Source organism: Cyprinodon variegatus, unplaced genomic scaffold, assembly GCF_000732505.1.
Source record: "Cyprinodon variegatus isolate N-32 unplaced genomic scaffold, C_variegatus-1.0 Scaffold623, whole genome shotgun sequence".
In the NCBI taxonomy this organism is placed as follows: domain Eukaryota; kingdom Metazoa; phylum Chordata; class Actinopteri; order Cyprinodontiformes; family Cyprinodontidae; genus Cyprinodon; species Cyprinodon variegatus.
The window spans coordinates 202,180-226,463 of NW_015151076.1; positions in this window are offsets into that span (position 1 = coordinate 202,180).

The following is a 24,284-nucleotide window of genomic DNA, read 5'->3' on the forward strand; positions in this document are numbered from 1 at the left end:
TGATGTTGTCAGAGGAGCATGACTAAAAATAATGTTGAATAAATACAAGCCTACCGCATAAAACTATTTAAATTAGAGTCTCGTCTGTCAGTGAAAACACTGAAAGTGCACCACATTAATGATAGATAATAATACCTTAGTAAGAGTAAAAAGAACCTGAGGGAGTGATAAAAAAATAACAGGAGTAAAGTCCTCCGATTGAAGAAAGGATTCAAACCCAATAAAGGAAGCGAAACTCTTTACAGATAACAAACCCTTCCCCTTCTTTTTTTTAATGCAATAAAAGTTTGACAGTATATATTCCACTTTTTTTTTTTTTTTTATCAGCAAGCTTGAACTGGAAGCCGTCCGGGCGTTTTAGGCTCACTGGTGCTCTCACTGGAGAGATGGAGGAAGAGAGGAGTACCAGACATTGTTTTTTTTACAATTACTGTTTGTTTGCAGCTCGCAGTGTTTTAAGGAAACTCTAAACACATTGTGGATCTGACATTGTCTTGTCTGATTTTATAAAACTCCATTCAAGGTGGTTAAACTTCAAACATTATCCCCTCTCCTCGTTTTATTCCTTTTCTACAGACGGACCCAACAGACCTGCCAAACTGAATTTACCGGGTAAAGTGAATTACAGGGTGATAAACGATACCTTCACATCAAGGCAGTAAACTGCTGAGAGAAGCTAAATTTTAATGTGATTTGTCAAGGAGTTTATAAGCTGTAAGTGCTACGATGAAATGATGGGCCCCACTGGAGGAGATAAAGATAGGGAAAAAGCTTTTGTTTGCATCCAGCAGAGATGAACTGCCTCACATTTGCGGCGCTTATATGAGAACAGTGGTTCGATGGAGCAAAAAAGCAGCGTACTGTGCTGTGAACTATACTGGGACATCTTAAGATAGATGCTGCTGATGTTTGGGTTTCTCATGAATAAACATTTTCTGGTTCAACCTCATCATTTCCATATGGGAAAGTTTTTTTTTTTTTTTTTTTTTTTTTAAATCATAGGAAACCAATCCCTAAAAATATCTTCCTCGTCTTTCCCTTGCTCTCCCAGACCTACACGGACGGACACGCATATATATTCCCTATCACTGTGGCTCTGCTGTGTTATGCTGTGGGAGGCTGAAGTGGCCTTTTTGGGCAGAGCTGAATATCTCCATCCACTCTGGCAGTTCCTCAGAGTGCCTGGGCCCCGGGCACAGGCTGCCTGCCGGCCCGCCAACTGACTTCCCTGAACCCCTGCCAAGCTTGTGACGCCACCTTGGGTGGTCCTGCTTCATGCAGCTTTGGCAGAGCCCTGCTCAGAGTGCCCCCACCTCTTAGACTCCCTCCCTGCACAAACAACTTTTCTGTGTTGTTAATATGGAGGCTCATCCAGTGATGGCCACAAGACACAGTTCCCTTATGAAAAGGTCCACAGTCTCACTGTATTCAAATACATAGCATTTATTATGGGGTCAGTCCCCCTTTACAGCGACAACAGCTTGTACCATAAGTACCCTACTGGTTTATTCCAACTCGTCTATTCCACATAGAATTCAAAAATGTATTTCCACACCGTTTTGCACCAGTATTCACATTACATAAATGGTTTTTAATTCACATCGACACATTTCAGCACATTTTATTGGAATTTTATGCGGCCAATAAAAAATTTTTTAGCACTAAATGTTATAAAATAAAATAAATATAATATAGATAATAAAAAAAATAAACATAAATAAAAACCAAGATATAACTCTCTAAATATCAGTATTATACATTTTTTTTTACTAAACAAAAGGAAGACAGGGGGTCTTCAGGCCCCCCCAAAAAAATGAAAATCAAAAAGAATCAACTATGTTTGCTCAGAAGATCCCCTGCATGTAACTTGAATTAAATGTCCCAAGTCAATAGTTTCTAAACACGCGTCTTTTAGGTTATGCATCTGCGAGAGTATTATATCAGAGATATGATTGTTCCCTATGTTCCTAACAGAGCTCACATGGTTCACTCTCAATCTGCAGGTTTACTAGTGGTTCCTAGAATTTCTAAAAGTAGAATGGGAGGCAGATCTTTTAGTTATCAGTCTTAAAACTTTCTTTTTTGATAAAGCTTATAGTTAGAGTTGCTCAGGTTATCCTGAGCTATCTCTATAGTTATGCTGCTATAGGCTTAGACTGCTGGAGGACATAGGGACCCCTTTTTCATAATTCTATCTCTATTCTCCCACTCTGCAAAATCTGTTAGTGTAAATCTCTAAAGTTATGCTTTTTCTCATAGTAGCTTTGCTTCATCTGTTCCTGTTCGCCTGTGACTCGATCCTGGAGAGAAATATCAGCTGTGCTGCTGCCATCAACACCTTTGTTTATAGACATTTGAGATCGTCCTGTTTTCCAGTGCAGTCCTTTGTCTCTGATTGTGACTGGATGGATGTGCTCTCTTCATCCTCTGACATGGGAGCTGGCTCGAAGCTCGTCTGCCTGACTGTGTGTTTCCTGGACGGGGGTGCCTTTTACAGTTTTTGTATCTCTGCTTCTGTCTCGCTGAACCCCAGTTGTCCTCACCAGATGGCCGCTGTCACTGAGGCTGGTTCTGCTGGAGGTTTCTTCCTTTTAAAAGGGAGTTCTTCCTCTCCACTGTCACTACAAGCATACTTAGTGTAAGGGATTACCTTCGAGTCAATGAGTTGACACAATCAACTGGTTTATCCTTGGACAGAAAACTTTGAATCAATTTGACTTTATGATCTGGTGAACTGTAAAGTGCCTTGAGATGACATGTGTTGTGAATTGGCGCTATATAAATAAACTGAATTGAATTGAAAATTTAATTGAATTAGACTTGAACCTCCCTAGAAACTCAAATTTAGCCCAACTCTTCATTGCATCCACCTGAATGATAAGAAGGATGCAAATTTTGGATCTAATGACATTGTCAGTTGGATTCAGGTCTGGACTTTGAATGGGCCTTTCTAATACTGTGTATAAAACTAAATCATTTCATTATAGATTGCTGACCAGTGGAAGACGAACCTCTTCTTTAATCTCAAGTCTTTTTTTTTTCTTAGCCATTAAAAAGGTTGTCTATCAGGATTTTCTTTCTTAGCTTCAACTTATCTCATATCAGAGATAGAAACGAAGAGTTGAAACAATCATCTGATACTGAGTGTGAACAAAACATGGGAGATAACTATAGTTTTCAAAAGAAACAGGAATAAGTTAAATTCCTGTTACCGTCATAGGAGTATTAATACCTTTGTGTTCACCTGGAAAAAAGTTCGACTTGAGGCGCAACTGTGAAGCTGTCTGCAAGAAGGGACCGAGAAGACTGGAGTTTTTAAGGAAGCTTTGGTCCTTCAGTGTTTGCAGGAAGATAATGCTGATCCTCTCCAAGTCTGTTGTGGAGAGTGTAATCTCTTCATCCATCATCTGCTGAGATGAAAGCATCAGAGCAAATAACTTTAAAAAAGTTCAACAAGCTAATAAAAAAGGCCAGCTCTGTTAAGGAACTCCTCTAGAACCTCTGAAAACTATTTCACAAAGAGGACTTCTTCATAAAGTGAAGAAGATTTTGGACAACAGTGAGCATCCTCTTCAGAAGATTAAAAAGGAGTGTCTTCAGACAAAGGCGTCCCCAGACTGGGCCAGACAGACTACTACTAAAGGATTCTATCCAATCCAAGTCTTATAAACAAGCACAGCAACTCCTTAAAAAAATCCTATGAGTTACTACAACATTTAATTTCCTTTTGGGGTCAGTAAAGTTCTTTTTATGTTCCCTTTCAGCAGGGTAGCCCTTTCAAAATGTGCTGAATAGGTGAAAAGTTCTGGATTCCCTTCCATTACCTCTGTGACCTGATCTCTGATCCTTAAAAAAAAAGATAAATGAACAGGTGTAGAGGAATGAGAATAACATGGTTTACTCAGAGACTCCTGGTAAAAAAAAAAAAAAAAATCAAAGGATATAATTTAATATAGGTTGACTTTTAAACTGCCTCAAAATCAAAAGTCTTAAGAAAAACCTAGAAAGTCCCTAAAAACATTGAAGAAATATTAACCAAGAGGATTGCAGACAGCATTACAACACAGTATGACTCCTTGGAAAACATAAAAAACAATGTCTCGAGACTTTAATTAGTTGTACAGCATCATCAATGTCCCCTTTCTCTCAATCTCCTTCAACTATGTTGCTTAATGAACCATTACCCAAAGTTAAAGACTAAAATCATCCCGGGTACGGTTACAGCACATTGCCACTGTGATGAGTGGGAAACTGACTGTCAAATTACATGATGAGGACTTGCATTTCTCCTGTTACACATAACCAAACACGCAGTTGACTGATCAGCCGCTTAAGCCAGAGCGGCGCTCTGATTTCTCCTCTCTGTCTCCGAGTTTGGAGTCATGTTCCCCCATAGCTCTGGAGGTAATTGTGCAGTGATTCTACCCTGCTCCATGGCCACCTTTCCACCGCCACCAGTGAAAACCCACTCCCCTCATTTCTCTCTGTCCTTGGTACAGAGAGTCAGACTCTTGGGCCTGATTGCAGATGATTAAAATCATTAGAGGTTGGGCCACTTACTGCTGTTGTAAAGGCTGGTAGGAAAATGCAGGATTACAGGCGGTTTTTGCGGGAGCTTTTGGGGGTGGGTGAGGAGACAAGCATCACTCCACTTCTAAGATAAATGAAAGCATTATGAGCTGCCAGACCCCAAATACGGGCACAAATCTCCATCTACCCCCACCTCCGACAGTCACAGCTACACACCGAAACCCCCCAAGTGGCCTCTGATACCATCAGTGAAAAGTCTCGGAAGAAAAGCGCCAATGTGTGTATTAGCAATGTGTGTAATCACGAGGCCTTTGGGGACACTAATGGATTAGTACACTAAGACACGGTCAAATCTGGGCCAAGCTGGGCCCACTCTCACACACGACAGCTAACATCGTGAAAATGAGACAACCCCTGTGCTGGAAAAGTCCTAATTGGCCCTTTTAGGCATCAACAAAGGACTTCATAATACTCAAATGACTCATTTTTGTGCCCAATGTTTTGAGCCAGTTGATTAGAAAAAGGCAACAGTACAAACAGTGTATTTACAGTAAGTGATCATCATTAACTTTACAGAAACGCGGCTGCTGTCAAGTGTGTACGGCTGCCGACTGTTCATCACAGATGCAACCCAGATGTGTTTATCACCACGATAACTACAGTTGGCGGCCTTATATCAAATTAAACGTAGACGTTGCCGCTGGACAAATCCAATCTGTTTGTCAGCGAACAAAGTGGCTGGACAACTGCTGTAGCCGCTGCGTGATGTGAGTGGATTACAGGGCTGAAGACATGAATAATAGATGCTGTTTATGAGTGTATGTTTTCCAGCTGACCCCTGGGTCCGCAGTGAAAACTGCCTCTTAAGGGGCTGGAGGAGAGGCTGCAGAGTGAGAGCGAGACAGATGAAGCCCGTCCTACGAGGCGATGGGTCATTTACTACCCAGGGACCCTCCATCAGCCATCAGTGACATGTTCAATCAGAGCTTATGGTGTAATACGTACCTCCTGCTGCTGATACAGGACACTGGGTTCAGCTTTTACACTCTCAAATATGAAGTTAGTTTTAATGCAATACTTATACTTATTTATGTGCAAAATGGTTTCATTTTTCCCTTTTTTTTTGGATTCAAGGATCACACTTTCCTTCCATCATTTAAAACATCTTGGTAAAAAGCTCTTTGGCTTTTTGAGGGTATTTAAAAATTCCTTTACCCAAAATGGAGATTAAACGTTATTAAATGTTCCCATACATTTATGGATCACACATCTCAGACTTACTAGAAAGTATTTTTGTTGGGTGCTGTAATAGAAGGTCAAAGCAACTATGGAGATTCTGGATCCAAGAACCAGTTGCATACTTATAAGTAGGTTCTGATGTCACGGTTCTGAACAGGGGACTCAATATTCATGGTAGACCTACAGATTTATCAAAAGCATTTATTAACCCTCCTGTTATGTTCATTTGTTAGGAACAGCAATGCTGTTCCCGGGTCAGTTTGACCCGGTGCATTTTTAAATATCCAAAAGATGTCTGAAACCAAAAAAATCCTAACAAGCATTGTTAAAATTTCATTACTAACTCCATTACTAACTATTCCATCAATATTTAGTGCAATGGTGTTCCTTACCTCTAACAGGTAATGATTCAAATATGATAATTCACTCGTTTTTTTTTTTTTAAAACTGCATGTTCAAACTTTTTTTAATGTTTCACCACTTTATTACTTTTGAAAGACCAACATATAAAACACAATAGTTTTACACAACATTGAAACTTAACATTTAAATTTAGCTTTTCATACATGCACTGTTTGTGAACCAGAAACGAACAAAATCGCAATACAACAATACAAGAAACAAGCAATTGCAATATGAAGGGTGTATGTGCGTGTGTGTGTGTCTGTCTGTCTGTACATCTACACAGCACACGAGTGACATGTCATCACACTGTGCTTTGTGCAAATGAATTTTGCACATTTCACGCAGGTCATGCTTGTCTTGACGTCATCAGATGGCCTGCAGACCTGGCACCTCCTCCTCTTTCTTTTCCCCTCAGCAGCAACCTATAAACAAGAGAACCATGATTTCTTTACTATGGTGACNAAAGAAAGAAATAGTCTGACATTTCTGACACCCTTTTACCTCCAGTTTAACTGCTGGGTCAAATTGACCCGAACAGTATCTATGTGATATAAACATGCAGGGGGTGGTTGCAAATATGTGAGATGAACCATTTTCATATTATAAGTTGATTACACGATTTAAGGCAAGCAGAAGAAGTTTCATACTGAAAAAATATTTTTAACTATTTTTCCTAGATCTTCAAACTTTAAAACGGGTCAATTTGACCCATAACATAACAGGAGGGTTAAAAAAAAAACTGATCTACATTGGCTGGGCTAGGGTGTCCAAGGCAGGAACCTCTGGTTTAATAGTTCAGTCCGTGCCCAGAGAAGGAGGTAGAATCCAGCCTGTGAGCTGCCAACAAGATGCAGGGGAACCTCCCAGAGTGTCCAGACACTGCAGCCACAGGGAAGAAGAAGAAGACCAGATCCGGGGAGGTGAAGAGGGCTAAGCGGGCATCAAGGACATGCTCAGGATTTAGAACCAGGAGATCAGAAGTCCTAAGAGGTTCCAAAAGGTCCAAACAGCTCCATGTTCAGCAGACAGGCAAAATCCAGCAGGAGTCCAAAGGCAGGTCAGGCAAACAGATCAGACAGGAACAGGCAGGCTCAGTGGTTGAGAGGCAGAAAAGTTCAGGACCAGGTAATGTCGAAACACTCTCCCCACTGGCTCAAGAATAATTTAGCCTGATGACTGGAAGCAGGCAGGAAAAATAAAAGCTGGAGCATGTAGACAAGATGAATGGCAATGAGAAAATGGGCTGAGCTAAGCAGGTGAAATAAATTAGTAATCCAGTCCATCATCAGTGCCAAGATTTGTGAGAATTTGGTTGTCTGCTCTGTGTTCTATGACTGTTGCTGCCGAGCAGATAACAATAAAAACTTTAAATATCCAGTTAAAGTTGTCATTAACTGAGGCAATATTTAACATGCAGTAATATAGCACTTTTAGAGGATGCCCAAATAGATAAGAAATTATTGAAACTGTGAATACACTAAAATGACAAGCATCCAAATTTTTTGACTTTTTTTTCAACAAGACTTTCTGCAAGAGATGCAACGAACAACATTGTTCAAGCTCTGATCCCATCTGGATGCCTGAATTTGGATTACTGCTTATCCCAACAGTTATCTGAAACCAGACTAACGCACTATCATCATTGTTGCATATTTTTAACGGACTGTAATAAACTCCTCTCTTACAGGGAAGTACAATATGTCAGAATGTGCAAATGCTTATTACAAAAGTCAGCTGGAAAGAAGTATACAGTTAGGAGTCAGAATCAGAGAAAAAAACCTGAAAACAAATATACAACAGTAAGAATTAAGGTTGACTGTATTAATTCAATCTGGGAAAAATGCTTTGTGTCATCACAACAAATCAAATATACACGTTCAGAGGCAAGTCAAGGTGTTCAGATGTTAAAACAAAGTGCCTAATGCATAAACATCCATAGTAATCATTGATATTTTTACATTGTCTGATGGAAGTAGTTTACCTTGATTATAAAATGACTCCAGATGTGATTCCTTTTTGCTGCTGCTTTTTGTCTTTCTGCTCCTTAGCTAATAATGACTTTGAAAATTTGCATGAAGCAGTCTTGCTTTGTAGTGTTTTCATTGTAAAATATTTCCACACAGCTGCATATATAGTATGTAGCTTTCGAATGTGTCGGCTAATTGAATTAAAATGTCTGTTTGCTCCATTTACTGTATCATGTCAAGAAATCTTTTTGCATTGTGACTTTGTTGGTTGTGTGTTGTTTCTCTCACCTGTCTCCTGCAGGGTGTGACTTGCTGAAAACTGAAGAGCTGGCTGTAACTCCTCAGGTGCTGCATATCCGTGGAGTATATAGTGCAGCAGGGAGCAGAGGCAAGGGTCAGAGTCTCAGCTCAACCTGTGTAGGCCTGAAACCTCTGTGGGGGTTTTGTTGATTGCACCTACCTATGAGAATCTAAATCTCCTTGTTTCTTCTTTACTAGATTTTTTTTTTCTGGTCAAACCTCCAGATATTTGTGGCAAACTCAGTTTCTAGTCCTGCAGATTTCCAAGCTCTGTTGCTGCAGGTCTTCTTCCTACGCCTGGAACTGTTAATCATCTCACCTGTAAACACTTACCTCTTCAAGCTGCTGTGGATCCACCTTTCTCTCTGTTCTGCCTCATTTATTTTCTTCTAGAACCTAGAGATAAAACAAGCACAACCAACCTCACCATCTTCTACCCACAGTTCTTTGTACAGACTCCTCTTCCTCCGCAGACCATAACCCAAACAGATTAAACTCAGATCATCACATTCCTCACTAGCCAGTTTCTAACCAGTCTCACTATCTTATAGTCAGTGCCATCCCATTCACTTTAATAAATCATTAAAATCAATGTTCTGCCTTCAGACATTTTAATCAAACTAAAATCATGACACATTTTGAAAACATGGCAGATGCTTCACACTCTAGTGCATCACGTCTTACATCACACCATAGAAATACTTGATTGATCAAATTTCTTTTTTGTGAGCCTTTGGTTTCTTTCGACCACTATTGCAGGTTTTCTATGAACGCTTCATGATTTAGAAACAGGTTCCAGGGTGTGATGTTACAAAAATATCATCCTCCATTGTTCTGTACATACTGAATCAAATTTTATGACAAAACCTTTTCACATTCGCCGTATATATGTCCATCTGAATACTGTAAAACCGTAAGGACTCTTGATGCAAAGAAGAAAAAAGTCACCATAAGTGCTATCCAAAAAGTGCTGGTAAAATAAAAAGAAATAATAAATACAACTTAAGTGATCTCACAATGGAGAATTAACTCTCACCCCTCTGGGAAGCAGTGGGCCGCCAATATGCAGCATCCAGGGAGCAAAAGTCTTGGTCAGAGACCCAAAGTGGCAGTGGGTTTTGTACTCACAGCCACAGAAATCTAGGTCACCACTCCCCAAACAGTAATTAAGGAAATGGGTATGAAAAGGAAGCAGGTTGCTTTTATTAACAGGTAATTTATTCTAGGGACCTTCTGAAGGTAGTATCTGACTTACATGGATTCCCACGATCCTTTGCATGACAGGACGTGTAGGGACATCCCACCTCATTGAATTTAACAAAAATACATCATTGCTTAATGTGTTCTCAGTACAACATGCAAATGAACACATCTTTACATGTTTTGGGTTTATAATGGAGATCTTTAGCTGTTTGCTACGTTTATGTAATTTACATTTTTTGTTGTTCTTTTTTCAGAGGCTGTAGTCCCTAATTGACTAGCATGCCTGAAATTGCCTGAAAGGCCATGTGGATTCAGCAAAGCATTCTGGAGTTCTTTTCCTACTGACAATATTGTTCTTACTGTGGAGTGTGCAAAAGCTGAAGGGAGAGATAGCACCTCTTTAGGCATGCATATGGTGAGTTTTAAAACAATACAGCAGAAACTCGCAGGATGGCAAGGAAAATAGTTTCATGTTTTTACTGGTGTCCTACGCACATAGATCATAATCAAAAAATTGTCATCTAGATGTGTTTATAGACATGAAAAAAGGTTTTCATTGGATTTTTTTCATGTGGATGGGGTCTGAGTCTGCACGATTTTTCTTCAATAAGGTCAATCATGCAAGAGGATACATATTACTATGAGAAATACTTAAGGATTACTCCAGACCATGTACATCATTTAATGCGTTAACAGGCACTGCAACAAAGGAGAAAAGCTTATTCAAAGAAGACTTTAACAAGATTGAGGTGGGCGGCTGCAAATTCCCTAGATTGTAATCCAATTATACATTAGCACGATGTGCTGGATAAACAGCTCTAATCATTAAGGCTCCATTTTGCATTCAACAGGCCTAAGAGGACTTGCCAAAATTGTCACCTAATCTTATTTTCACAGATACGTCAGGACGGTGGAGCAAATGCCATAATGGGGTGGGATGCATCACATTATCATGCAGATGGTTTTAATCTTATGCTTGATGGTGTAAAAAAATATTCAACAAGTCTGGTTGTCCACAGCAATGCATAAATACAAGTAGGGGTGATTACTAACTTTTAAACAGCTCAACATGGTTTTGTTAGGCATGAAAAAGACTAATTATTAGTCGTCTTGTTCATTTGTTTTGTGCTGATTTTTATTAAGTGAAAGAACTTGAAAGAAGCCCTTAGAGGCGGCTGTGGCCTGCTTATTAGAGGTCTAAGCTCTAAGTTATGCCAATCAGAAGACATGTAGTCACTGCATGCAATTAGCTCAAGCAGCTTAAAGGCTGCTGTTACGGCAAAGTCTGACGTAGCAGTAAACTCTTTGCTTGTAAAGCATTGACGACAAGGACTGAGTCTGCTTTATCACATTTTTATGTCCAAAAATAAACACCCTGGGCTCCAAAGAGAATGGGGGGAAGCAAAGAGGTCGCCACAGGACTGATCACACAGGCAGTAGACTTCATTTGATTTAATCATCTATCCAGCTGCAGGGTTTTTGTTTGTTTGTACAAGCATAGAGCTTATAAAGACCTGTGGCTAAGTTACCACTAGGTGGCATGGTCAGTTTGGAGACACTGACAAAAAAGCTCTGTGAAAAATAAAAACCGCAGACATTCAGATGAGAACACAACACTGTGAAAATTCTTAAACACTTGATGAGTAAGATGTTTGCGACACACTGTATCTGATTTATAGGGAGATAACAAGGAATACGGACAAGATGTTCAAAAAAAAAAAAAAAAGCAGCACAGAAACTCAAGTTCTGGAGAAACATGTGAGCAGCTGATCTGGATGATACTTGCCAAACACGGTGCACAGATAAGCACCAATCTTCAGCTTTTGTGCAAGGCATCTACACTTGTCATCAAAGGATGTCATGTCTTCAAACATGCATACCTTGTGATTGTAACTTGCAAAATAAGCAACTAGACTTATCGAGAGTTCTCAGAAAAAAACAGTGCAGGTGTTATGAAAACAGAGAGCTCCAAATGAATAAGACAATAGTCTTAAAGTTGGATATAGCGAATGATAGAGGGTGTGTGTGTGTGTGTGAGAGAGAGAGAGAGTGGGATACACATGTGTGGGGATGTCTGTGTGTGTGATCACAGTTTTAGCTTGCTGAATAATTCAGTGTTCCCCCAGTGTGAACACCAACACTAACGGGAGGGGGGGAGTCATTAAACATCCATGAGGAGATCATTACAGGCTGCCTCCTTCATCTGCCCCATTTCCACCCCCCCAACCCGCCAGGGTAGCTCCCTGCCTGAACAGCAGGGCCGACCTCGAAAGTGAGCACACCCTCAACTGGATCTGCTGCAGGGGCTCAGGGGTCAGAGGCTACCCAAGCAAAGGCGTGACCTGCTGCTCTAATGCGCTTGTGACACTTTTAAAACACTTTAGCAAGAGTTAAACAGAACAAGCTCTCAAAGAGGACCACACAGAGGGTCCTACTTTTCCTACCCCCCCCTTTATTTTTTTCCAACCTCACACACACACGCCGCCGAGCTACTCTTGCTGTTTCTTTGGCTGCCATTCAGGCCAAAATTAGAGGGAAGTTAAGATATGTAGTCACTCTCTTTCTTCCTTTTCCCTTTCCTGTCACATTTTACAGAAAAGTACATTTTTTCATACTTTTTGAGTTTTGGATAATTTTCTTCAGACTTAGCGTTCCACATGCATATCCGGACACAGATAGAAATAGGACCACTCTGAATTAATCAGTTAAGATAAATCTACTTTTCATGCCATTATCTTCCTTGGGAAAAAAAATAATTAAATAATTGAGTTGTTTACATATAGGAGGCATCAAGCCGCTTATAGATTGATCTCCCTGTTTCACATCATTTAATTTGATTTCAAACTTGAGAGATTTCTGGGTCTGCTTCAGAAAATGAATATTAATTGATGGTTATCTTTCTGACCAAGGCCCTTTGTTTCCCAGCTTGGCTGGGTTTGAGGCTGTGGTTGTGGGTTGTTTTCCAAGCTGACAGGCAGCCTCATGTGTTATAGCTTAAATAGAAAGAGACTGTCCTCTTACAGTGTGCCATATGATTTTAGTGAGGCATAAAGTGACTTAAATTGATCGAAATAAACAGTATTTATTTAGCAGAGCAATTCTTGTTAAAAATAAAAGGAATTTCAAAAGTTTTAGTCTACCTCAGGCAGGTGAGTGGAAATGTCATGAATTCCTTGATGCAATTCTTAGACCTTACCTGGATAATTAGCTTCACTTTAAATGTTTGCATCGACCACACCCGAGTCCTACCCCAGAGACTCTTGGCTGTTATCATGTCATGTGAAACCTAGATGGAACTAGCTTCGGGCATCCAGTACAGTTAACAATTAACTCACATTGGAAGTTCCCCTGGGTGACAAATCCAATTTGAAGGAAATCATGACAGTAGCCGGCCAGCATTAAGCACTGCATCTCCAAAAAAGGAAAGCATGATCCGACTGGCTTTTGAGGTAAACTTGCTCAGCCAAAACAGTCTGCTATGAAAAGATCTGTGGAGTAGTAATGAGCAAAGAGTATCTAAATGAAGAGTTAAACAACATAAAATCAATACATTAATGTGATCAATAAGCATCAGTCCATCTGATCAAATGGTCTGAAATTATGTTAAACATTTTTTAGTCTTACTTTGCTTGTGGGCACATATGGCAGATTGCAAGATGACTATTCTACCCACTGAGGCTATTCAACACAGGCTTTGCAGTTTATACATACAAAACTATGGCAGAAAAGTTCTTCATATCGAGTTCAAAAAGCAATAAAGCAATACTCTAACATCACACACTGCAGTGACTGAAGCTATATATACCTTAGCATATATATATACCAGGTAACTATATAGCTTAACAAAGATGAAGGCAGAGTGACTCAATTCTCAAGTCTTGCCAGAAAGTTTGAGGAGTTAAATCTTGACTTTGACTAGACCATTGCTACACATAAACATTATTTATATCCCACATCAGCAGTAAATATCTTCAGCCACAAAATAGTCCCAAGAACTTTTTTCATTGGTAATTTGCAGCTTTGGATTAGAATAACAGGGATTTTTATCTGCTGCAAGGTTGATTCAAGAGGATAAGCTCTTGTAATCAGCTGTGCCAATATAATTGTTGAACAGTAGCCAAAATGACTATAGAAAAATTATACAAAAAGTAATAATTTTACTGATGGTATTTCCCAGTATTAAAAACGACAAAATTATTGGTCAGAGTAAAGTCTATGACCTGAAGCAGTATTGATTGGCTGCCAAATATTACTTTATGCTGTGAAATAAGTGCAAGAATTAACATAAACCCCATCTATTGAGGTGTGTGCTTTAAAGATCCAATTATATGCTACATTTGAAAATATTATATCATATTAAAAATGAGGTCCCTACAGCAAGTTTTTTTTTTTATTATTTGTGCAGGAAATCATCTCAGATTTGGCCTTTACCAAAAACATCCCCATTCAGCCCTCCCCTGAATAAGATGTTTTGGCTTTTTTTTGTCCTAACAAAGGCTACGCCCCTGTCAAAGGCCACACCCCCAAAACCTGCAACCATGAAAACTGTCAGAATCCATTAAGATAGTCTAGGAGCAAGGAATAATATATAAGATGAAGGCTGTAGCTTGACGGATATGTGGTTACAGATCGCTCTGGCAAGCTTATTTGAAAAGCAATCTTCTTGTGATGTCATAAGGGGATTGCTTTTAAAATTGACCATTTCGGACACACATTAGCTAAGAGGTATGAGGAAAGGCAATGACTTTTTATTTCATTTTTGAACCTCATCGACATGCTTCAGGACACATGTGACTGGCAGAATGTCTATATTGTGATTTCTGCATGATATGGGCCCTTGAGCTTGACACTATATCATAGTTCTGACATGGGAGTTGGTTCAGAGCTTGTCTGCCTGGCTGTGTGTTTCCTGGACGGGGCCGCCTTTTACAGTTGCCTTTTGTATGTCTGCTTCTGTCTCCTTGAACCCCAGTCGACCTCAGCAGATGGCCGCTCACTTTTAGCCTGGTTCTGATGGAGATTTCTTCCTGTTAAAAGGGAGTTTTTCCTCTCCACTGTCACTACAAGCATGCTTAGTGTGAGGGATTGCCTTTGAGTCAATGAGTCGATGCAATCAACTAGTTTTCCTTAAACAGAAGACTTTGATTCAATTTGACTGTATGATGTAGTGTACTCTAAAGTGCCTTGAGATGATGTTTTGAAATGGAGCTATATAAATAAACTGAATTGAAATTAATGGTAAAAGTTGGGCTCTTATTTTGATATAAACCAGGAAATGGTTTTGTGGCAAAGCTCTGATACATGGCATCAAAAGACAAAAGACAGATAAAAATGAATTACATGGGTAACTACTGGTCATAACAATGGCAAAGTTTTCATCTGTTTCTGAGCTTTCCATCAGTCCTAAACTAAAGGGCTTTTTCACAGCTTTTAAAGAGTCTCAAGAGGTTTTTCCTCATCGCTGTTGCCAAATCTAAAATGCTCCTAGAGGCTAATTTTGAAATGGACAATCCTCTTCTTTAAAACAACTATAGCCAACAAAAGATAAATTATCCATGTTTTTTACTATTAATGCTACCTGAAAATTATACATCCATGAAAAATTCAATGCATCCACTATACTAACCTAGACTTGTTTATTTAACACTTACAGCAGATCCTTTACAACCATAATTTGCAAACCCTTTATCAATAAATGCACAAATTTTAGTTTTTGCTCAAATTGTAGATTAAACCTATACGGAAATTCTTATTTTCTCCCAAATTCCTTTATCTAACATCCCTCTGGCGACCGTTTAGTTTGATGAGTAGACACATACATAAAAATAAACCATGCTAACACTCCAAGGAATATTCGAGAAAGTTTGTAAATTTGAAAAAACAATCATCTCTTTTGCCTTTAGTAGATTAAGATAACTCCATAAAGATCTTCTCTTAGCCTTCCTCTCCCTAAGTGCGCTTGTGGTTTTTAATGTAAAATTCCTCTCAAGCAGGTCAGGTTGGTGTCATTCTGCACTGATGGCTTGGGTCAGAGGGTCAGCCAGCCACCAGAGTGGCAGCTGTCATTTCGCAGTCCTTTTTACAAGTGCGTGTGTATTGAGGGCTCCAGAGCGTGTGTGGTTAGCCGACGGGTCGGCGGTGGATGTAGAGTGGTCTGGATCCATCCAGCATTGAGCTCTCATTCAACAGTGGCAGCCCAAAGCACTGACAGATAGTGGGCATTATCATTTGTTAAGTGCCCCCTTAGCCTCTGGTCAGAATCACTTAACATTGCCTGTGGTCACTAAATGCTGCCGGACTGCCGGTAGCAAGGTAAAATATTCATTGTTGTGAAGTGGTGGTTTTCCTTTGCACCAACCCTAAAAGCCTAGCTTGGTTTTGTGTTTTTAACCAGAGTCCTAAAACCAGTAGCCTTTTACTGGACAGTGTAATGGACCTTGATAGGATCTGCTGACTTTACCACAAAATCACAGGCAGTAAAGATATTCAGCCATGATAACAATGTAGAATATCTGGAATGTAAAAAAAACAAAAACAAAAAAAAAAACAACAAGAATAAATGACGACTTGTGAAATAAAACAGTAGATTCTTTGGATATGTTTTGGAAAAAGTGCAGCTTTTGTGAGTTTATAGGATGTCTGAAAATGAAAGAGTGTTCAATACTATCCATTCTTGATAAAAAAAAAAAAAGTAGATGTACTTTCAGAGTTGTTTTTTTTATAAACACCAATGGGTATATATCCTATCTAGGTCAATGGCATTTCGTTTTTCTTTTTACAGTGAACACAGTGATTCACCAATTCTGTGGTGCTTGCATTTGGAAGATTTCTCTGCTATTAACCTCCATAAGCACTCACATCTCTGACAGGCGGGGACTTCCAAAAAGACCCTAGCAGACCCCCCCCCTGAAAACCACATGGCATTTACAAGTGTGTCAAACAAACTGAAAAACAAAAAGTTACCTCACTGCTTCCACTAACTGCTGAGCTGTTGCTCTTAGATGAGCTCTGCTGGCTGTCAACAGCATTATTAGATGTCACAGAGCAGTTGAAAATGCAGAACAGAACCTGCATTTTTGCTTGCGTTTAATGGGGTCAACGGTGGGACTTTCACCTGTGGTGAGTATGGCATTTAGCAGCTCATAAACCCTCCCACCCCCCTTCCTCTCCTTGCGTTTGTTTCACCTCTCCTCTCTGTCTCACTCTCTCTATGCACACTAAAAGCCTCCCTCTAATTTCAGGTATTTGTTTTTATGTGATCTGTCTCTGGTTTTATCCCACATTAACCCTTCAGGGCAACGCCACAAAACCCTCAGCTCCCTTAGAAGAACTCCCCATTTGGGTTTTTGATTTGAGGGGTTCGGGTTGGGTGTTGGGGAGGGGTTCCCTTCCCTTACTGTGCTTGGTGGCATGCTTGGTCAACCTAAGCGCTGCTCACAAGAGGCTTGAGGCAAAGAAGAAGCCAAGCTGTGGCAGGTGTGGCTATGGGAAACAGCCACATGCATTGCCACTCATTCCTTCTGAAATGTCTTGTGTGCTGTAATTTAATCTGGTTGTACATTAAAATAATTAATTTAGAAAATAAATGGGTTATGTCGGGGAAAAGGCAATTTATTGCCACACAGAAACATCCATCAGCTGAAACCAAAACCAAAAACTGCATTACAACTCAGATTTCAATGCATCGCCAATCGAATGTTGTTTTTACAAATATATTATACATTAAGAACTGATTTAAAAAAATGTAAAGCATTACTAACTTTAGGTTTTTTTTTTTAACTTTTTTTCCATTAACAAGACAACACAAACTCCAAGACTCTTTTTAGTTTGTTTTTAAAGAGTTTTACACATTTTGACCACAAACATCAGAATTTATTTGCAAGGTACACAAAGTAATACATAAATACTAAGTGGGAAGGATTAATAGTTTTTAATTGTTTTTACAAATAATAACCTGATCCGTGTGGTTTGTATTTGTATCTATGTTATAGAACAGATGCAAGTCTTTTTGAGTAGGTCTCCACTATGTGTGTACTAGAAAATTTATTTTGTGCCTTTTTTTTTTGCAACATATTCAGTGAGGCTGGATTGAGAGCATATTTGAACAGCAGTTATCAACTGTGGCCTTTTCCTCCTTCATGGATATATCTGATTTATGCTATTTCCAAACCATTGCACTTTAGCTCTGGCAGTGTGTTTACGGTTTTCCCAATTTTCCCATTGGAAATTGGTCCTTTGCATTAGTCTAAAGACTTTCACAGCTTCATTTAGGTTTTCTTTCAGTGTTACCCTCTATTCATCTCAATCTACCATCCCTTCAGATATGTTCAGCGTTCTTGTCCTGCCAAAGAAAATAATCCCAGTCTCATGCTGCCACCACCATGGTGAAAGTTATGGAGATGGTATGTGCAAATGTCTAGTGTTACTTTTCGGCTCTCCTCCACTTCACATGCAAGCCAAAAAGGACAATTTCGGTTCCAAAACACCAGGGGTCTCATCTATTAAAGATTGTATGGGAACTGTACTAAAAGTTTATATCCAAAACCCCAAAATGGCTCTTGCAAAAAATATTTCAGATTTATTAAACCATGTTAATGTACAAAAAAAAAAAGCAAATTTCATTGATAAATCCCACCTGTACACACACTTGTATTTTCCCTCGTTCAACCATAAATGATCAAATGTCATTGTGTGTTGAAAATGAGTAGGATGATCAACATTGTTTAAAGGTTATAAATGGCAACCGTGAAGAAGAAAGAACAAAGGCACAGTTTAACCAAGGCAGAAACAGATGTGCGGGTGAGTGACATGGTTGGTATTGAAAGAAAAACCCACATTGGTCACAGAAATCCCTTGAATCTGATAAAAGTAACAATAAACAAAAATCTATGAAAATGAACAAATGAAAGTCAGCCAACCATGTGTCAACAGCAGTATTAAAAAAATGAACTCATGGAACAGGCCTGGACAAAAATCCTGGTACCCTTAATTGAATGTTTTATTCACAACCTTTTAAAGCAATCACTGCAATCAAACAATTACTGTCAATAAGACTTCTGCATCTCCGCAGGTATTTTGGACCATTCCTTGTGAGAAAACTGCTCCAGTTTTCCCAGGTTAGGTAAAGTCAGCGCTCATCGAAGGCCGCTCCAATGTTTTCCTTTTAGCATTTCTTGTATGTCTCCAGGTGTGTGTTTTGGTCATTATCCTGTTTCAAGACTCATAACCTGTGACTGAGACCACTTTTTTGACACTGGGCAGCAATTTTCTCTCTAGACTTAAGATTCCATTGAATCCTGCAGAGATTTAAAAGCTTTGCCAGATGAAGCAAAGCAGTCCCAGACCATGAGAGAGCCTCCTCCATGTTCCACAGTAGGGACAGTGCTCGTCACTCCATCAGCGTTTCTTAATAAGCGTCTTTTGTCCGTCTGTAAACATAGAGCTTTTTTGTCTCGTCTGTCTGTAGAGAACTCTCTCAGAAGCTTTGTCACTCATCAACATGTAGTTTGGGAATAAGTCCAACAAATGTTCACTTTGTCAAACAACAAATGGTGCAATCTGACACTCATGTTCCTTGAGTTTAAAGTCCACCCTGAATTTCTATAGAAGTTTGGCTCTTTTGTTACCTTTTGTATTATCCTCATTGATTAGTCGTCATTTTTCTTCCGGTGGACATGTCCAGAGAGGTTGGTTAGAGCACCATAGATCTTAAACTTCTGAATTATTTACGCAACTGTAGTCACAGGAACATCAAGCTGCTTGGAGATGGTATTATAAGCCTTTATTATTAACATGCTTCTCAATTATTTGTGTTCTAATCTCCTGAGATTGGTGACACCATGTCACCAAACAGCACAGTGGTGACCTGTAGACCTAAATATAGGCCCATAACTGATCACACTACTGTATTCACCTGTGAAGCTAATCAGTGGACACACCTTGATTTCAACATTATATTCACATATAGTCTATTCTAGGGCTACCAATGTCTGTTTTTCATTTGTTAATTTTCATATGATTGTATTTATTTTTACTTTTGTGAGATTTTAGTTATTCCTCTTAAAGTTGCAGGTTGTCCTTTCAATAAGCCACAGTAGTGATGTGACAAACAAAAAGAGGTATTATGAGTATCATCAATGTATGGATCATATTAAAAATGATGTCCAAGATTACATCTCTTTGTGGTCGAGGTGATATCTCAGCTTTATGGATAATTTTATAGAATTATTTGGTTTCTAAAAGTGGATTAAGAAAGTGGCGTTGGCAAGTTTCAGATTTTGATTACATAAGCTTAATAAATGAGACACCAGTACACTAACTTTCATGTCTTTGTTTTGTCTTTTACATGGTTTGTACTTAAAGAAACACTATGCAACGTTTGGCCACTAGAGGCGCTAGACCTGTAACTTTTATTCCTAGTAGCTTTTGTTTATATTCTGTTACCTTTCTCTACCTGTATTTGCTTCTACTAAACATCAAAAATAAAAAAGATATATGACTGTATACTAGGAGCAAAGTGTTAACTTACCAGTCTAATAATAAAGTTGAGAGAAGAGAATCGGTTTTACATCCGGCTGCTTCTTTCATCCTGCGCCAAGGAACTTACTCCTTTCCAAGATCAAATCATGTTTTTACTCGTGCACGATCCCTTTCACGTTTTCTCTTTTTAGCCTCTTCAGAAGGTTCAAACTTTTTCCTTGCCTCAGCCATGACCAGTAGTCAAGTAGGCGGACAAAAAGTGGAGCAAAAGCCTCAGCTCTGTGAATATATACGAGCCTTGGCCATAAAACCATATGGTCTTCCAGGTCACATGACCTGGCCAACGAAGATGCGTCTTCTCCCAACTTACATAGGCGGTATTTCAAGAGACCAGCCCCCCCCGTAGAACTAATAGTGTCAAGTGCTGTATATTGGCCTTAGGAATCATTTAAAATAACTCATATGTGTCAACTCTTTAGGTCCAAAAGTCCGCAGTGTGCCTTTAATATCAATAATATTAATACCTAATTAATTAATATTAATACCTAATATTGATTCTTTCTTTCACTCATTAAAACCTTTCCTCTTGTCATACATTCGAAGCCTGGATATGTGGACTGAGAATGAGGATAGGCCTGCTGATTGCGCTCTACATAATGTTCTCCTTGCTGTTTGTCCTTTTAAGGGGGCACTCATGTCTTGGTAGATGCTATTCTCTTTCCTTTTTCAGATGATGGAAAGAAAGATTTTCTAAGAGTTACCCAAGGCTTGGTGTTTTGTTTAATGGTCTTTATACAAAACATTTTACTTAGTAGTGACCTGCTGTATTCCTTGGGATGCCTCTCTGATGCTGTTAAGTCTTCAGTGTTCCGTATTTAACCTAAAAGGCTTTCAGAGAACAGATGTATGTCTAATGAGATTAAATAACACAGAGCTGAACTTCATTTTCTGATCAGCTGACTTTTGAAAGCAGTCAGTAGCATCTATTTGTTTGGTATCAACGGAGAGTGGCTGAATAGAGTTGCAGATGAAACAGAGTATCTATGTTGTTGGTTGGTGACTTGAAACAATGAAATAAATGAAATCTGTGACAAGACTTAGAAAAATACATGTGGTACAAATATTTTTGAATGGTGATGTAATATGTGTGGTGAGATATTTTGCTTTTGGAGTCACAAAAAGGACTTTGTGTCTGGTGATAATACTGAAAAATAATAATAATCAATGATTTTAAAGCCTTACTTAAGGTCCAAAGCCAATATTTGTCTTTGGACCTCAGAAACAGGATGTCTCTGTATAGTTTATTAAAGAAATATTTTTGCAAAGCTGTAGTGCCTGCTGAGTAAAGGCTTTAAAGGCTTCAGGCCTTCACACCCGGCTAGCATGTGACAGCAGAAGTAGAGGCACAGTGTTCAGCCGCTGTGGTTTTGCTAATAGCAGGTGATATTTGTTCTACTGTTTCCAATGCAGCAGACGGACATGTTCACATCAGATTTGGTGGCTGGCTTTTAACCCTCTGTACTTATGCATTTAAACTGATGGGCCATTTAAACATGAGAACATTGTTTTCCTGGGCTGTGTGTTCCTGGCCTCTTGAATTGATTTGAATGTTTTTATTCAGACTATAGAGAATTTTTCAGCTTTTTCCTATGATACTTCTTGATTACTGAATATTATGTTGTGCAACTTCTTCAGCTAAAAGACTACAGACATGGTCAGTATCTTGATGACATGTTTTCAAAAAACAAAAAACAAAACAACAAAAAAAAAAAATAGAAGACATCAGAAATTACTTTTTATTTTAACTATGAACTGCTGGAACTACAACTTAAGATCCTAAGTATTTTTATAGATGTAAGCAAAGACATGAGAAAACAGTGTGAGAAAAAAGCTACTATTAAGTTCCTTCTGCTCTGATCTAAAATAGGTCAGCAACAATGATTCATCAGATTAAGGTCCTTTTATAGGCCGCCTTACTTCAAAGATAAACATTTTCAATTTCACTAAAACAATTCCCATAAAATTGAGCATGAATTAAATGGAAATTACAGCAAATGCAGCAGAAAAAAACAAAAAAAAAAAAACAAACAAAAAATGTAAGATACAATAAAAGCTTTGTGATTTATTCATGAAGATTTATGCATATCAGTAAATAACTTAACTGTTTATGGAGGTTCAATCTTAACTGTTCCAAAGAAAAAATGTTTAACAAAACAGATTATTTCTTTGATGCATCATATTGTTGGAAAACCTTGAAATTTATCTTCAATGGTTTCATTTTTGCCACATAAACCGTTGTGGTTATTGTCTGTATTGTTTGTAGCTATAATATTGGTGCCAACAACGGTTATTGAGATGCCAACCATTGTGGCATCTCAAGGCAGCCATTAAAAAAAAAAAAAAGGAGGTCAAAAGCAATAACAGAACCCCCCCTGTTATGTCATCTTTTTGATTGTCGAGCATCTTTAAAATTCACACATTTGATGAACTGCCTAACAGACGGGCTTGTTTGATCAGGGATGTCTGTGCCGTCATCAGTCTGAAGAATACGTTCCCACGTCGGCTGACCATTGGCTGAGCACAAGGGCAAAGTCACGGTTTTTCTCATGAAACCACGCTGATGGCCATCAAAAAACCAATAACTTCCTCTGCAAGTTGGCTCACTTCCGCCTTCCTCATGTGGAGACCTGCCGTTGCCATGGTTCCCGCGCTGGGTTTTGCGTGCGAGCGACTGAGACAGCCGTCTGTGGTTTCACGCACACATAACAGGAAGACACTGGTCGTACTTCTCAACCGTTTCTCACTTCTCCCTTCTTGATTTAGGGAAGGCAGGGGAGATGCTCAGACACAACACGCAGTGACTTGAGCTTCAATTCTTCCCACAGCGACACTCTTGTGTTGTTAGAAAAAAAGTGTCTACAAAACTATGCTATTAAAGCTGATACAGCAAGTAGCATGCATAATCTTGATGATTCATCTTCCTCTGCATCTTCCTGATCAAACTGAAAGTAACTATGAAAATGTGTTGAATTTAAAGGTTGTGAGAGATCTAATTATTGTACAGCAATTACATTTTCAGTAAGTGGGCCATATTTTTAGTCTAACTTGTCCTTGGTCAGAGTGCACACGATTGCAGGAGCTCAGTTTGCAGCTTTATTTTGATTATTTGCATAAAAAAACCCTCCAGCTAATGAGAAAAACATTCAAATCAAACACCCACATGAGCTGGTAAAGATGCATCAGATTTACCTCTAATTTTTAGAAGTTAACTGTAAGCTCAAAGACACAAAACATAATTGATAACTAAACGTACTTATTGTATTGTGTGTTGAGGTGCGTTTTTGTTTTCATTCGAGTCATTTGCAGGAATCTGCAAAACATTTTTCTAGTGTCTCTGTGTAAAACTGGCAAAAGACAAACGACATCTGAGAAAAACCGCATGTCTCACAGTTCAAAAAAGCAAAAGGGTTTGCACTTCTTTTTAAGTCAAAGATTTAAAAAAAAGCTCCTGCTGCAAGTTGCCAACGTCAAGCCACCATAAGAGTGGCCTTAGCTGCTCAGCAGCTGTGGGAAATTGCATAGCAAGTCTGTCGCATGGTTAAGTCGATCTCTGAGCACAGAGTTGTCAAGCCACAGACAGACAAAGTGTATAGTGAACTTATAGTGAAACCCATCTGCAGGGTGGTCTGTGCCAAGGCGATTTCCACCTCTCTCTGCCCGGTTTTACTGTGTGTCAGCTGGCGTTTTGCTGCGAACAAAGCAAATACATTGAGTCTTTCTACACAAAAAACACATATATATATGTATATATATATATATAGAGTTTTGTTGTGTTGTTTTTTATTTTGTTTATAAAGATTCTGTGTTCGCTGCAGAACGTCAGCTGTCAAAGAGTAAAATCAGGCAGACAATGTTGGAGTGGTAAACATAAATTACATAAATATATAAACTCGGTAAATACACACATGCTCACACACACACATACACACACACACATATATATACCGTATATATATATATATATATATATATATATATATATATATATATATATTTGTACACACACACATATACATATATATATAGATATACAATATATCTATATATATATATATATACAATATATCTATATATATTAGGGATGCACAATATAATCGGCCC